We start from the raw sequence: 17,249 nt of genomic DNA, 5'->3' as shown, positions 1-17,249 counted from the left end.
GTTCAGCCAGACAATTATACTGCCTAAGACAATGCTAGAGCACATCTCTGTTTACTGAAATGCTGTCTTCAAAATACTGGGAAGATGACAGCCAGTTTCCAGCTATGCAGAAATGTCCTAATTGCCAAAAATGTGTTGATGAAAATGGTGAGAATAGGCTCTCAAAAATCAGTACGTTTTTTTTTAAAGAGATTGCCGGGTGTCCCGTCATATCCATGACTAGGAGCCACAGATCGTGGGGTTATTTGACGGACAGGGAGAATATGACTTATACAAATTACTGAAATAGGATACCCAAGCCAGATCAGGAACATTAATAGAGATTGAATTTGGAATCTCAGAATGTGTAGAGCCAATATTAGCCAAAGTCCACAACAATCTGAAGGGTTTGGATTTGACGGCTATTGAAAATTCCTCCCATTCCTCCAGAGCAAAAATAGCTTACCTGTCAGTGATGACTTGTTCATATTGTCTGCACACATCTGCAATTACTGTGATATTACTGGTAGTAGATTTCAGAAGACGTTTTTGTTTGCCCTTACGACAGTTCATGTCAAGCCAAGATTTTACAGGTTTGACAATCTCAATACAGCCCCTCAGATCCATGAGAAAAATACCAGAAACGTGGTACTTAATATAAGCATACATACTCAAGATTTGGCACAGTGGTATCATCCATGATAGTCATAAAGGAATCAAAATTGGAACTGATTATGGATTCCTTTATCAGTAAGCCCTTTCTTTCCTTCCACCTAATCATTTTCTTTGAGGGAGTTTGCAGAGGATGATCCGGGAATCCGGATCATTCTCAAATTAATACAAGTTGTTAGAACTTTCAATTAAATCATGAGAAGATCACTTTATAGATCAAATAATTATTTTCACCAAGCTGAACACATACACAAGTAGTCAATAGTCGATTTGCCATGGGGACCATGAAAAGCAAACTTACCCAGACTATCAGAATGGTGTCTAGAAAACACATACAAGGTTCAATCGTTCTGGCACCACAAATAATAGGAGATGCATCCTCACAAATACCTTCAACTATCCCTCCGTTAATACCTCCCCTCTCGAGCTCTTCGCTCCTCTACTTCTAACTCCCTAAGGGTTAGTCGTTTTGCAAAAAAACGAGCTGGGGGAAGATCTCTGTGTTCGGCTGGTGCCTCCCTTTGGAACAGCCTCCCGTTCACCTTGAAGCTTGAAGAAAAACATCTTTGGTTGCGGAAACTTCTGAAGACCTTCCTCTTTGCCTCCGCCTTTGCCCCCGTTAACCCCTGTTGATCTGTTTCTTCTCTTGGCACTGTGCACCTGGCGACCCTCTGTTTTTTCGGGCCCAGGTACCTGCTCAACCTGCCACCCTCCTGCACTGCCACCATTTGCACTCGGGTTCTGTATCTGTACCCATACAGTCCCCCTCCCACGTTTCTTCTGCACTTATCAGATATACTTTTCTGACTAACTTTCACCTGCCACTTGCTGGCTGCACTACCATGGTTTATCGCCCTTATTTATTATTTATTCTATTTAATATTTATTTATGTTTTCTCTCCTCTGCCTCGCACTTTCCACTCCCCCCATTTTCTATGCACTTTTCCCCCATTTTCCTTTCCCATGCACTTGTGCTTTCTTAAATGTCACTGGGCCTAGTAAAATTGCTGTTTTTCAGTTTTTTCTCCCTTGTTTCCCTCCCTTTTTGTCTGGTCGTGCTCTGAAACACTTGTGTACGAGCGCAATAAAAATAAAATATCATTTAATTTCATTTCATTTAATTTCATTTTACCAACGTCAAAAAGGAAAAGAGAGCTAGTTTATTGAAATGTAGTATTATGGATTGCACTCTGAAAAAAAAATTGTATTATTACTACAGCCATAAAGTATGTTCTCAGGCAATGTATTGAATAACTGTATAGTTGAGCTGCTCCGCTTCAAGGTAAAGCATTTTCAGTGAGGTGAAAGTTGCCAGAGGCACAGCTGACTCTCTCATACCCCAAATCTGATATTCACATTTGTAGTTCACAGCTTTCCCTGTGCAGGATCATGGTTGCACAGTGCATGTGGTACACTTTTTTGATTCTCCATTGGTCATCATTCTGAGGCTACCATCAGTATTTCTCAGAAGTTTCATTTCTAACTTGGCCTCAAAATCTGTCTTAAGTACAATTTATCTCAGTGAAATTGCAAGCGCCATCATTATTCTGATGTTTGTAGTTTGCCTGTCAGCAAGCTTTATATGGTATGTATTAATGGTGCCACTACAGATTCATCCTGCAGTGCAATATTTGTTCTTAGTTGTGTTGCACAAGTTTATTTGGTTCTACAAATAATGCACTGCGCAGGCCCTTCCCCTTAATGATTCTTAATTGATACTAATTTTGAGGGTTGGACCAACATTTGCCACATGGCCATTGTCAAAATGTACTTTTCCTGTCATATGCTTCCTTCGGAACAATGCATTTGAATGCAACATGCAGCGCTATAATGGTATTTGGGGAGGTGATCACAGTTCCTTGGTCCCAAGATTCACAAATGTCCAAGTACCCTCCCAGCAATCCTTCAGGGTTACATTTGGTAGCTTACAGCTTGGGGTGTTTATGATTCTCCTGAACCTCCTGCCCAAATGTCCCTCATTTATTGTCTTCTCCTCTGTTACCTTCCCATTAGTACCCTGTTCCAGAAGTCTTATTTTGTCGGTGTCTACTTCTGAGCGACCACTGGATTTAGGCTAGAAGACTCCAAACATATGTTCCAAGGCAAGGCCTCCCACTGATCTCGGTTGGAGAGAGGTTTCTAACCTTATTCTGGGGAATGTTTTGCTGATGCTCAACAGACCCTTCTGGCTACTCTATCTAGCAAATGGGTAATTCCCACACCGAATTCCTCGGTTCTTTGTCCCACCTCAATATCTTTAATCTGTGAGGTATAATTGTTTAACAAATAGGATTGGTTAATTGGAATTCAAACGCAGTGGTCTGCCCCATGGCAAGCTCTTCCCTTTCTGTATATGACTCAGGTGAACTGATTGTATACCTGCAGATGGTACATTTTTGGACTAGGTATTCAAATATGGGGTTAAGCAGTTCTGTGGAGCTCATGTGAAGGTTTTATGGGTTTTCTGAGTTCATGGGTCCGGGCACTCACAAACATGATTTCTGACATGCAGAATTCATGAACAGCTGTCTGGTAAGCACTTCTCTTTCTGGCTTCTCCCCTCACGTTATGCCACTCCATAGCAATAGCTCTGAAGTTATCGTTCTGATCCGCAGTGTGCAAGCCTGTCTCCTGGATCATTAATGGGACAGAGCTTGTTGGTAGCGTGATATGACAAGTTCTTGACATGCACAGAGGAAAGTCTGGGACAGACCAGGGAATACTCCCGATGCTGCCCCAGGACCTGAAACACTTCAGGACCCCGTCCCCCATTGACACCTCATTCAATACCACTAGAACAAGCATGGGCACTTAAACCTATATTTCTCCCTTTTCCTCCAGGCTCCACCATGGACTATAAGGTTCATGTATAAGAATTCAACATTTGGTGTGTACATTTCGTTTTCAGGGTACTACAGTGAAATGGTAAGACTGCAAAAACCAGGAACCACAAGAAAACTCCTAAATTGGTGTTTTTCTTTTGAGCCAACCAAGTTAGAAGGGCATCACCCATTATAAAAATACATTTCTGAACTGTCATGCAATATTGTATAGCTTCAACAGCCTACTTTTCACTAAATATTCAAATTCTAAAAATGTGTAATTTTTCTAACTGGTAAAAGGCTTCTAGCTGATATAGCAGTTCAGTTGCTCAAAGAGGTAACCCTCTTGGGAACACAAATTCTCCTTGCCAAAGTTAATATGTGCCAGTCAGCAAAATTAAGAGTTTACTAATGTATGGCTTTATGAAGAGGGGAAGCAAGGAAAAGCAAGGGCTTCATACTGTTGAAGGCCCATAGGCTGCAGATGTCCACATGACCTTGTAGTTCTTCACACCCTTTTAGAAGGTCAGTATTGGGTCCTGTGAGCGTCACTAAGTGTAGGATGATCCTCCAATAATACCTAATAAGGCCCAAGAAGCAGTAGAGTTATTCTATGTTGTAGGCAGTTTAACCTTTTGAATGGCATTAACTTGGTGTCTTGGGGTTGGACCATTAACCTCCCATATGTAAAGCCCAAATACTTCACTGATCGAAGGACAACACTGTATTTACCACAATTCACCTTTCACAGACATTGAGTTGTCAGATATAGGCAAAGGGTTTACTTGAATCACATCTTGCTGTGTCTTATGATACCATTCAGCTAAGCCCTGATTAGTCGGTCAGTACAATGTGTTCCCCCATTCATTAAACAGGGCAGTTTAAGCAAGAGGGTAGTTTGGTGAAGTGGTAAAAGCCAACACTTGTTGTTAAATGTGGTTCTCTCGATCTTCATGGCCCAAAGGTATTTGCTTGCATCCTTTTGTTTAGGCAAGGGTGGAGATGTAGGGGGATTGTTTAATCCTCCCAACCATCTTGTCCACCCATGGCATTTGTTAATACTGCAGTGTTGAAATGTTATTTACTTTCTGAAAGTCAATGGAGAATCTTCAAGACCCATCTAGCTGCCACTATGATTTCTGGCATATGGCAAACACTCTGATCTTCTGTTATCTACTTGCCACTTCACCATGTGCTGCGACCTACTTCCGTCAACCACACTGGTTAATCAAGCGTGTAGCTTACCTGGGGTACCTTCTGTCTCTTTTACGGATATGCCTCCTGCTCCACCACTGCCTCTACCACCTCCTTCTGATGATTGTTGCCTCTAACTTTTTCAACTTTTTTGTAATCACACTACCTCCTCCTGATGTACTTGTTGCTGTCCTAAACCCTCCTAATGAGATCTTTCCTCCTGGTGATTTTCTTTCTGTCCAACTATGACATCATTTTCTCTTACCAGTTGCTCATGTTGTATCACCAGCTCTTTTTGTTGTCTCACCATTGAATCCTTCTTCTAGGTCATTAGCTAGCTGGGTGAGTTCCCAGCGGATGATTTGCAACCATTTTGCATTTGCTCGAGCTTGGATTCTTGGAACGAGGGACGCAAAGATAGTTTCTGCTGAGGTGAAAAATTTGAATCAGGTATTTGCGCCAAGAGTTCAGAGGACGCTGCAGAGATGTAGTTTTATGATCTCAGTTTTTGGGACACTGTGCTTTGTAGCTGCTCTTCCGATACAACATCATATGCAGGGGGTTCATCGATCGTTGACGGGGTGCCTGATATACCTTTGCTGGCACCCTCTCCCCTCAAATGTGGCTTTGTGGTATCACCATCAGGGCTGAGTGCAGCATTGCCAGAGTGCAGGTGCCCATCCATGACTGCAGAAGGTGCAAGTATGCCTGTTTGCCGCATACCCAGTAAGTGTTGATTAACGCTGCTATTCCATTCTTTATGTCTGGTATGATGAGCATTTTGCTACAGTTCTTGTTTGTTCCCAGGGGCACTTTTCACTCTCTGTGGAAGCACAGTTCGTATAACATTTTGTGTTGTATTTTGATTGGTTTCTCGAGAGCCATTACCCACGTTAGTCTGGCGATGTGCTGAGACCAGATTGGAGTGCATGTGCTTTTGATCCATTGGAGTTTTTCATCTGATAATCCTCGCAAGGCCTCTGCATTACACGTCACTTGTTCCTCCTGCCACTTGTTGTCTTGAAACATTGTCCCCTGGATGACAAAAAATGTCTCCTTGAGGCAGATAACTCCTTGTGGATTGTTGTAACAAGTCTTTTCACTCTGCAGCATTTGTAGTGAAATGGTGTGCGCTTGATAGGTGCCTTTAATTCCACACAGTGCAATGTGAATCAGACACTGAGCCTCCGCAATAGGTGCCTCCTGTGGTAACAACACTTTAGGGGCCCGCGAGGCATGGGGAATCAAGGTGCACGCATAGCAGCTTTCGTTAGTAGCTTGATTTGCCATTGTGCTCATGTCTGCATACCATTTTATCCTCTGGGAATAACCATTCTAGGTCCCAAACACTCTAGTGTGGGCAGTTGGTTAAATTTTACCAGTTTCTCATTTTGTAGAAAGGGAATAGATAAATATAGTTCGATAAACACTTCCTTTTTTGAATAATAAACAAATATTCCCAATACAGAGATTACAATTTTAGATTATCAGCGGTTTGGCACCAATCTTTATCGGAAAGTTTGATTTAACCTTGTTGCCATTTGAAAACAATTCATATACATCTGTGCCCATTTGTTCAAAGACCGTATTTAAAAGATAGGCACATGTATTTAATAATTCTACTTTCTTCAATTTAAGTTTTTATTCAGATCCTGAAACAAACATCCACGGGGAGGGTCAAGCATTTTGGCATATATACTGAATTTTTTCCAAAGCACGAAGACCCTCGGAAAAACCAAACAATGATGAATTGTAGAATATTTTTTTTTTCGCAAATGCAAAATAAGGGCCGTCAGAGTCAGTCAGTCTCACAGGACCGAACAGCTTAGAACCTACACCTCCCACATCAGACAGTAGTATTTAAAGAATAAACATTATTTGTAACTATATTCTAAGCATCATATTGACTCCTGCCTGTAGAAAACTTAATTCAGCATAACTTGTCTTTTTCTAATTGGTCATTACATTGCCCTATTCTGATTGGTTAGTAAAATAACATGTTACATTTTAGATGTGCATTCCCCTGCAGATGACCTAATCAAGCGCAGTCAGCAAGAAGAGCAAAATCTGCCATCCTCGGAAATAAATTAAATGTAAGACCATTCTCCTCTGTGAGACTAGATATCTCGGCATTCAATGCTACTCCCCGTACCTGCAGCTTCTCCCACATTAAAGCCATCCTCGTTACTATTGCATACTTGTCTGGCTATGCCAATAAAGAAATCTATGATTGTATTGTGTTCTTGACTCCCTTGGGAACAATGTCATGACAAAGTGTAACAGAGGCCTATTGCTTAGTATAATAACTAATATTTGTGCTTCCTGGCCACCCAGCCATGAACACGGCAGCCCAAAGGCTCTCCTGGATGCAAAAGAAACTAAACCTAATTCAATCATGGCAGAAACACTAAAACAAGATGGCTGAACACCCAGAGGCCTACTTCTTGATGCAATGGTTAATATGTGTGCTACTAGCTCACTCTGCCATGTACTTGGCGGTCAATGGACTATCTAAAGTGATGCAGAAACAAGGCCTAATTCAATAATAATGGCAAAATCACTCATGTTAATAGCAGTCTCTTAGCTTGTACAAAAGGATCACATGTCGTATAAACCACCTCTAGGCCATAGGTGAGTGCTAAGACAATTTTTGTGTAATAGAATTTAAGTGCTGGCATAATGAAGCATCTGTAATATGTGCAATACATACATTTTACCTGGGTTGACAGGAACCATCCTGGCTCTTAGATTCTCTTCAATTCTATTCAGGGTAAAATGTTGTTGAATAGTAATCCCAGCTATTTGAGGGACTTAACTCTCTCCAGTTTATGGTCACCAACAATCCACGTCATAAGCTTTGGCAGACGTCTATTAGAAAAAAATGATCATCGTAGATTTGGTGCCATTAACTATACGGTTGCTTTCTATTGCTTATGATGAAAAATAGACAGTTCCCTTTGGAGTCAATAGTGGTTACATCAAACAAACGCCGTCCATCAGCAAAAGTGAGCCAGTGCATTTGGAGAACACCCAATTTGACTGGGAATGCATTGGTAGATGGCCACAATTGGTCTTTGTCCGACAAATATGAATTACATTTTAATGGAGCAAGGATGCAGCCCTGACGACTTAGGCCAGGAGCTCTAGAGGGATACATTTTAGAGATGTGCTCAAATATATTTTTGTTGGAGAACACTTCTGTCCAATCTACTCACCACTTACTCCCCATGGATTAATTGCTATCACTGACAGACTTGGCGGCAAAGGTTTTTTTCTAAATAATACGTTTCCCAAATAAGTTCTGGAAAAATATTAGCGTGGCTCTCATAGTGATGTTTTGAATTTTTGCTAGTGAGTTCCCAGAATCTATAGTTGCTTCTCCCCTTTAATGCCAAGAGCATTTTCTGATTGTCAGTAGTAAATAAACTAGCTTTTAGCCTCTTAATCAAGTTTTTATATGACTGAAGTACCTTTTTTGTCTTGCTAATGAAACCAAGCACAGACCATACACTTTGGCCAGTCTTTTAATAGTGGCCCCTTTGCATTTTTTGCTAAATCAACCCTTTGATTATAAGCATGCAAAGAAATTCTATATACGAGAATGTTCCCTTTTTCTATAAAAACCATTACACTACAGCCATTTTCGTTGAATTTACAGTATTGGCTTCATAGATCGGTTCCCCTCATCACGTTTGCAAGAACAACAATACATTTTTCCATGAGCCTGACATTCCATTTGACCTTGATTATTCTCTCATCGGCGAAACAAAAGCCAAAGAAGGTACATGTAGGTTATAGCAAATAGAGGTTGACAAATGCTTAAGCAGGAAAGAGCGTGGTCTCCAAAACCATTAAAAACCAAGTTACTCCTCACCGATGAGGCCCAACAAGGCCGAAACATGTCTGGGGATGCTTGTGGTCCCGTGCAGAAGGTTGTGACCAAGCATTTCAGGCTGGACATCCCCTTTTGTTTTGGGACCAAGCCTCATTCACATATGGTCTTTCCCCTTTCTCTAATCACTTGGCAGGCAAAGAACGATTGTCTGGAGGGTTGCCCAGAGCGATGCTAGAGGTTAAGATTAATTCTAAGCCTTCCAGCCATCACCTCTTTTATTGTGCCAAAACTTACTCTTACCTTTCCCTACCACTAGAACTAATAACTAAATGCTGCCAGAATCTACAACTTCTGGTATCTTCCCTCTAGTCATACTTCTTGGGTTGTATCTTAAGGTTTTCCAAATGTACAAAGTTCTATTAGCTCCAGTAAATAAAAAAAAGTCAGTACAGGATTTTTATCCAGGTTTTATTATTCTGCCTTATGAGCTTCTGTAGTTTGAGGTACAGAATTATAGTTTTGGTCTCCAGGAGCTTGCAAAACATGTCAACCTCTTTCTTACACTCCTTTTTGTGGTGATCTTTTATTGTCTAAATTTGAATATGAATTATAGTCTTAATTCTCCTTCCTACAACTGCGAATAAGATGGTTTCTAAGTGGTATGGGCTGAATAACATCTTAGAAAAAAGGCCTGTTAAACTATGTAATATCCCAACCTGACAGACGCCAGAAAACACAAATATACCATGTACGCCTATTGAAAGATTGGAAGGTAGACCCCAACGAGGAAACTACCATTGACTACTTACCTCTTCAGATATTGAGGGCCAATTGATTCCCAAACCATTACCCCTCTCCCAACATGAAGATGTCAATGACTTTTTAGGACAATTCCCCAAAGTGTTCTCCGAATACCCGGGTAGGGTAAGTAACTTCTTTCACTATATACAAACACCTGCTGGGCAGATAGTAAACCTAAAGCCATATAGAATTCCTGAGGCTAGGAGGGAAATCATTGAGAATGTCTAGGAGAGATGCTCAAGGCTGATATCATCGAGCACTCTGAGAGTCCCACGTCTTCCCCTGTTTACTTAGTTTCAAAGCAAGATAGATCTTCACACTTTTGTATTGACTTTAGGAAGCTCTACTCGATTTCCACCTTCGATAACTATCCCATGCCCAGAATTGATGAGCTAATTAAAAAGTTGGGTACAGCCAAATACACAATTGATTTAACAAAAGGGTATTGGCAGGTACCCTGAATCTGGGGGATAGGGAGAATACTGACTTTTCTACACCACAAAGCTTGTTTCAGTTTAAGGCATTTCCCTCTGGCCTACATGGGTCTTCTGCTACATTTCAACGACTCATGGATAAACTGACCTTATACTGCTTTCTGTGGAGCTTATCTGTATGATATCGTGGTACATAGAAATATCTGACCGGAGCACTGATAACACCTTTATATCATCTCCCGGCCCTCCAGAAAGCAGGCTTAAAGGCCAACCCAAGAAAATGCCATTTAGTCCAATCTGCTGGCAAATATCTGGCTTACTTTGTCAAAAATTAACTTATATAACCATATGCTGATAAAGTGAAGGTGGTGCACCAAACACCAACAACAAAAAAGAAAAGAGATCTTCAAGCCTTCCTGGGGTTAACCAGATACTACCATAGATTTATCCCTAAGTATTCCACCATTGCAGCTAATCTCACCAACAAACTAAAACATTCTCAACCTCAAAAGTTAATCCAGGGAAAAGACAAAGTTTCGAAGCCCTGAAACACATCCTATGTCAAGAACTGTTACTCAAAAAATCAGACTTTAATACAGAGTTTATCCTTCAGACGAACACTTACAAAGTTGGACTGGGAGTAGTACTTTCTCAAGAATTTGACTGTATTGAGCATCCCATAATGTACACCAGTAGGAAACTCTTTCCTCAAGAACAATCATATGACACTGTAGAACTTGATGCCATGGCGATAAAGTGTGTAGCAATCCATCTATGATATTACCTATCAGGAAGAATATTCAGGCTAGTAACAGACCAGCCTGAGTCTCACTAACCTGGATGAGACTCAGAAAATACTGTAACCCTTAAATCATGTAATGGTTCCTAGACTTGCAAAACGTTTTCCTGTGGTGGAGCACAGGAAATTAAAAGAAATTAAAAGAACAAATACATTTAGCCGATTCTCACTTAAAAGTGACGGGAAGCCACACACTTAATGTGAAGGGTATGTGATGATTCATGGGTATTTGACCCTTCTCTCCAGATGTGAGCTATGCCCCATGAAGTTAGGACAGTGAGCCTCCTCAGAAATACCCTCCCTAGGGCTCTGGATAAGTGGGACCTCACTCGGAGTGACTCCCCTCTAGGGGACAATTACTTCAATTCCCACGAGGAACTCCATATACAAACATTGGGCCTCATTATGAGTTTGGTGGTCCGTTAATAATGATGCCGCTACGATAATACTGGCATCGTTTACCGGACCGGCCCATTACGACTCGTAATGCCGGTGTTACCGGCATCGGCATGGACCTGCTATGACCGTGCACCACTGTTCCGGAATGTGCACGTACACGCAGCCGCTTTGCCAGTAACACCGGCATGCCGCAAAGAGGAGGACATTACGAGCCGCACAGACATGAACATACCGGCATCCAGATGCCGGTAATAAGGGTCACCATGATGCCGGTAACACCGGCATCTAGGATCAGCCGTTAATAGCAATCTACTGTGTCCAGACCTGCCACAGGTGCACACAATAAACACAGGTGGAGGCAATGGAGTCTGGCCCAGCATAAAAGGAGCACACCCACACACCACACCCCTTCGCAGACCAAAATGATTCCAGTAGCAGTTGCCATACAGGAGCTGGAGGACATGCCTGCACTGCTTCTCCTTGAGCAGGCAGTACACCAGGGATTACAGAGGAGATGCATGAGGAGAAGGAGGGTGAGACCAGCCCAGCAAATACCACCAGTACAGGCAGTGGTTTCCCGCAGGCAGCTACCAATCCCTCGCATAAGGGCCACTCCATTCGACTTAACACCAGCTCAGATCCACACCCTGTACCGCCTGGACAGGGACACCATCACCACCATCGTGGATCTCATTCATGAAGACCTAGTCAGCCTGATCAACATCCGCACCGCCATCCCACCTCTGCTGAAGGTAGTGTCTGTGCTCCACTTCCTGGCCACAGGCACCTACCAGAACACAGTGGGGCAGCTGCATGGCATCTTGCAACCATGTTTTTCCTGTGTGCTGAACCAGGTGCTGGATGCACTCCTAAAGCATGCAAGGGCCTACATATCCCTAACACGGACTGCACAGGAGGTGAATAATACCAAAACTGCATGTCATGCACTGACAGGCATGCCTAATGTCATTGGTGCCCTCGAATGCACCCACGTGGAGTTGGTAGTCTGGCATGCCGTGGAGGTGGTGTACCGCAATCGGAAGCAATACCACTCCATGTCCAAATGGTGTATAATGCAAACAGGATAACACATTGCTGTGCCAGATACCCCGGATCCACACATGATGCAATGGTGCTGCGGAACTCCACACTTCCCCGCTATATGGAATGACATTCTGCAAAATGTGCCTGGCTGCTGGGTAAGTCTGACCACAGGGTCATGAGTTTTTTTTTGGCGGGGATCTCATGCATATGCAACCTGTCAGCTTCCTGGGCCATGTTTTTTTTTTTTTTTTTTTCGGGGGTGTCACATGCATATGCAACCTATCTGCTTCCTAGGCCATGGGTTTTTATTGGGGGGGGGGAATCACATGCATATGCAACCTGTCTGCTTCCTGAGCCATGTATTTTTTTTTGGTGTTTGGACACTGTCATTGGTGGCAACCACTGTGACCCTAATCATCCCAAATTGATGCATGACACTGACAATGGATGCAGATGTACCATGGGCGCACATCAATGTACAAATGTCAGACTCTAATTCAGCGCTCACCCCTTCAGATGTTCACTGGACATCATCAGACCGCACCCACAGGTACCACAATGCACCATCCTGCAGTCACGCGACTGAATCCACATGAGCACATCAAAGCACATCACAGGTCATGCATCCATGACTGTGCAAAATTAAATGCCACTCCGGGAATCCCCTGTCACTGCCCCTCCCCAGCAGGAACACCTCATAACACCATGCAGATGAAGGCAAACTCAAAAATCCCATGTCACAAGGATTCTGAAAATAAAATCCATCAAGTAGTGAACATCACGAACAGGAGTGTGATTGGTGCGGGAACAATCCACAGTACATAAGTACCAGCATGCCAGTCGACACCCTGCATCATCAAAGGAACGTATACCTACACTGGCGGACCATACCACCAATTACATCGTGCCATGGTTACATGGGTGAAGATGTTGAGGGACATGTGCATTGCGTCATCAATTATTTGAAAGCATGATAGTCAAACCCACCTGTGTCATGTTGGACATCAGCCAAATGCATCATTCAGTGCTCAACATGCATTTGGTTTCATCCTCGGCCACACACCCCTCATATGAGAGTACATCATGGACCTTCTCACTTCATCTGCGTGAATGGTGTATCTGATGTCAAGGTCCCTAAATTGCGTACGTCACCCATGACCCACACCATGGATTGCCAAGTAGTACACAGGCCTGATATTTGCTCAGATGTGATGGCAATAGCTGGCATTGAAAATCTAGTGCATATGAACATGAACATGAACAATGTACAGGCAGTGCACACATCGAATGGCAAAAATAGTCACAATCACACATTATTTTGCTCCCATGCAGGTGATGTTGGCTATCCCCTGAAGCCGTGGCTCCTAACCCCTGTCAGGCATCCACTAAAAAGGCACAAAGAGGACTACAATCGTGCACATGCATGCACTCGTGTGGTGATGGAGCAGACTTTTGGCCTGTTGAAGGCACGGTTTCGCTGCCTCAGCAGGTCGGGTGGGGCACTCATTTACGGGCCTGAGAAGGTGGGAAAGATTGTATTGGTATGTGCCATGCTGCATAACTTGTGCATCCTGTGCAGCATACCTCTGCCACCTGACATGGACCAGACACCACGGGTGAGGATGATGATGATGAAGAAGATGCTGCATATCAGCCACAGCGTGATGCGTGTGAGGGACGTGCTGTACGTAAATTATTAGAGTGCCATTTGTAGTTGGTTTTCACTGTGCCGTTTTGCTCAGTTTTCACTCTACTGCAAACTTGTCTACAATTGAATAGGGAGTTGTATATACTTTTCCTTGACTGAATTGTAACTTACTTTACCAACTGTGATTATGTGTTGACTTAGAAGTGTATAAAAAAAAATATATATTCTCTTTTTGATACAAAGCTTTGGTCAGTGTTTCCTTCTTCCATAGTACTGTGATACCTATTGTGTAAACCCTGAATACTGCTCATCTCCCTCTTGAGATAATTCTGACTGCTCAGCCACAGCTACCAACTAAATCTTTGTGATACAGACTGATAGCAAAGGGGATTTATTGCTCTCACCTGTAGTCCTAATCTAGTGTAGTGCTCCCTAAGGGAACTGCACTGGATTCTTCCTAACACTGGTGTACAGCGGTGAGGATAAAAGTATTGGATTTACATTTTAGTGTGCTACTAGTACCTTGGTTCAATAAACCATAAGGTTAACAATCACAAAAAGTTATTTTAACTAGGTCAGGTATGGAAAGTTATAGAACTGCTGATTATCTTAAAGATGTGTGCAGACAGAAAGGTCTTCCTGTCAAAGCAAGAAAACAGAAATGATTGATAGACTGTTAGAGAAGTCTGGATAGTGGTGCGCAGGCCCTACTACTCCTGCAAATGTGGCAAACAGTATGAGGATAATGTTGAAAATGTTATTGTTGAGACGGATGAGGAAGAGGAGGATAACAATGTCACCCCTCTGGTCCTCTGCCTGTTCAAGGACCTCAACCTGTAGCTACTGGACCCTTACCAGGTCCCACATTAAGTCCTGAATTTATATCTCTACAAAAAATTTGACTTGAACTTGAATTCAAAAGAATTAGTGCCCAAACTGAATAGAGACATCAAGAACCAAGGCTCAAAGAAATGGAGCTCAACCATGAGCTAGAGATGATGAAATTTTCTTTGAAAAATTCTTCTCTCCCCAAATCCTCTAGATCTTCCAGTCCAAAAAGACCCCGGATGCCTAAAGAGATTGTGTGTATGTATGAACCTAAGTTGGATGTATTAGATTGGCTTGCTATGTTTGAATACAATCATAGGCTCCAGGATATCACAGGGAATCAGTTGATCCCCTGGTTATTCTCTAGGCTCTCTCCTGTTGCATCTGATGTGGTAATGGAGTTGGGGGAGGTGGATAGGATGGATTATGAATGTGTAAATCTAGCCTTAATAGCTAGATTTGGGAAGACTCCTTCTCAATACCTTAAGAGGTTTAGGACCCTCAAAAAGCATGATAGTATCCCTTGGGCTACTTGGGTGAATGAATGTTTGAAGAACTTAGAGGGATGGATTAAGGGTTATAGCGTTAACACTTATGAAGGAATGAGAAATCCTGTTATGATGGAGTCTATCTATGATGCCTGCTCTCCTGAGCTCAGACAGCACTTGGCTGATTGAAAAGAATTAGATTCTAAGAAATTAGCTAAGGCTGCTGACTTGTGGGTTGCCAACAGGGCTGCTCACAAGGATTCAGGGGTAACTCAGAAAAAGGATGAGGGAAAGCAGCCTAAGAAAGACACCAAAGAGAATTCAAATAATTCCAATTCCAAAGAGCACCACAAACAGAATCCTAAGGGTAAGCCACCAGGGAAACCAAATCAGGCTAGTGTACCTTCTGGTCCCAGACCAGAAGGAGGTCAGAACAAGCCACCATTCATAAAGACATTTGGGAAATGTTATGTTTGTGGCTCTACTGATCATTTGAAAGGAGATCCCAGATGTAACGGTAAACCTTCAGGGGTCCACACTGTCTCCTTAGCCTTCGCTCCAGAGGAGGAAGTACATATGGTCAGATGAAACTTTCAACTGCTGGCTGATGACCCCATTGGAGTCTCAGCTAGTGTATCTTTAGTATCTCTTGGGTTGTGGGAACAGCAAAATTTTGATGTATATAATGCTATCCCTCCTAATACTAAAGAGTATTATAAAGACAGTGTCCTAGTCAATGGTCAGGAGACTCCTGCCATTAGAGACACTGGGGCCAGCATAACTGTCGTGGAGAAATCTTTTTTCAAGGTGGAGGATGTTGCTAAGGCACCCAAATACCGCACCAAGTTAGCTGGAGGGCCGGTGAAGATGCTTCCCCAATTACCAGCTCTCATCCAGTGCAATGAAATGACTGTCAGGATACCTGTGAGTGTACAATCTGAAGTACCAGTAAGGGTACTGTTGGGTAATGAACTGAAAGATCTGGGAGTAGTGTCAAGTACCCCCAGACCTCCTAGTAAGAGATTACAGGAGCTTACCAGACCTGCAAGGGAGAGGACAATAAGAGGTTCTCCTGAGGAGATGATAGAAAAAGAAATCACTCCTACACCACTGGAGTTATTAACTGCCATTTCCAAGCAACCAGAAGCAAAGGGGAAACCAAAGACTTCCAGGAAAAAGACAGCAGAAAACACTCCAGTACTGCCAACCAGGAAATCTCCTAGGTTAGGAAAAATCACACCTGTGATTCCTCCTCCAGATGAGGCTGAGAGTGAGGTACAACCCAGTGTGGTTGAACTAGAGCCTGAGTACTCAGATCTAGTAGGAAGCCAGGAACTCATTGGAGATCTTGACCCTGTGGACCATCCTGAGCTGCAGTCTTTACTGGCAGAAGGGAGACCCCAAAGGGCAGACTACAGTAAGGGACAAAGAGAATGTCCAACTCTTGGAAGGTCTTCACCACCAGGCAGCTTCTCAGCATGAAGGGCAAGAGCCTGGGAAGTATAGGTTACACTGGGAAGATGGCCTCTTCTATAGTGAACCAACCAAGCCACTCCCTGGGGACTACAAGAGACTTGTAGTACCCCAAGCACACAGACTCCAATTCTTACAACTAGCCCATGAGATACCTTTGGCTGGTCACTTCAGCTTCAAGAAGACCAAGGAAAGGCTCTCTCTCTACTTTTATTGGCCTAAAATGGGGGCTGAGGTAGATAAGTATTGCAAGAGTTGCCACACTTGCCAAACCTCTGGTAAAAGGGTCTCCAAGAACGTGGCACCTCTAGTGCCTCTCCCTGTGGTGGGAGTACCATTTGAGAGGGTAGTAATCAACATTGTTGGTCCCCTTGATCCTCCAACTTCTTCAGGCAACAGGTTTATACTTGGTGTAGAAGACCATGCTACTAGGTTCCCTGAAGCAATTCCTATGAGGACTGTTACAGCTCCGGCTGTAGCTTGGGCCCTCCTTGGTATTTTTACCAGGGATGGGTTTCCTAAGGAGGTAATATCCGACAGGGCGTCACATTTTATGTCCCACTACATGAAAGCCATGTCGAAAAAATGCAGAGTTACCTACAAGTTCTCAACAGCATACCACCCTCAGACAAATGGGTTGGTAGAAAGGTTTAACAGAACCATGAAGAGCATGATAGGAACTTTAGAGGACCCCCTTAAGAAAAAGTGGGATCTTTTACTGCCATGCCTTCTCTTTGCATATAGAGAAGTCCCTCCGGAGGGAGTGGGTTACAGTCCCTTTGAAGTTCTCTATGGCCATCCGGTCAGAGGTCCATTGGCCTTGATCAAGGAGG

This window comes from Ambystoma mexicanum, chromosome 2q (genome assembly GCF_040938575.1).
Source record: "Ambystoma mexicanum isolate Mex_15411 chromosome 2q, UKY_AmexF1_1, whole genome shotgun sequence".
Taxonomy (NCBI): Eukaryota; Metazoa; Chordata; class Amphibia; order Caudata; family Ambystomatidae; genus Ambystoma; species Ambystoma mexicanum.
The sequence above is the reverse complement of the archived record's forward strand: the minus strand, read 5'-3'. Positions refer to the sequence as shown.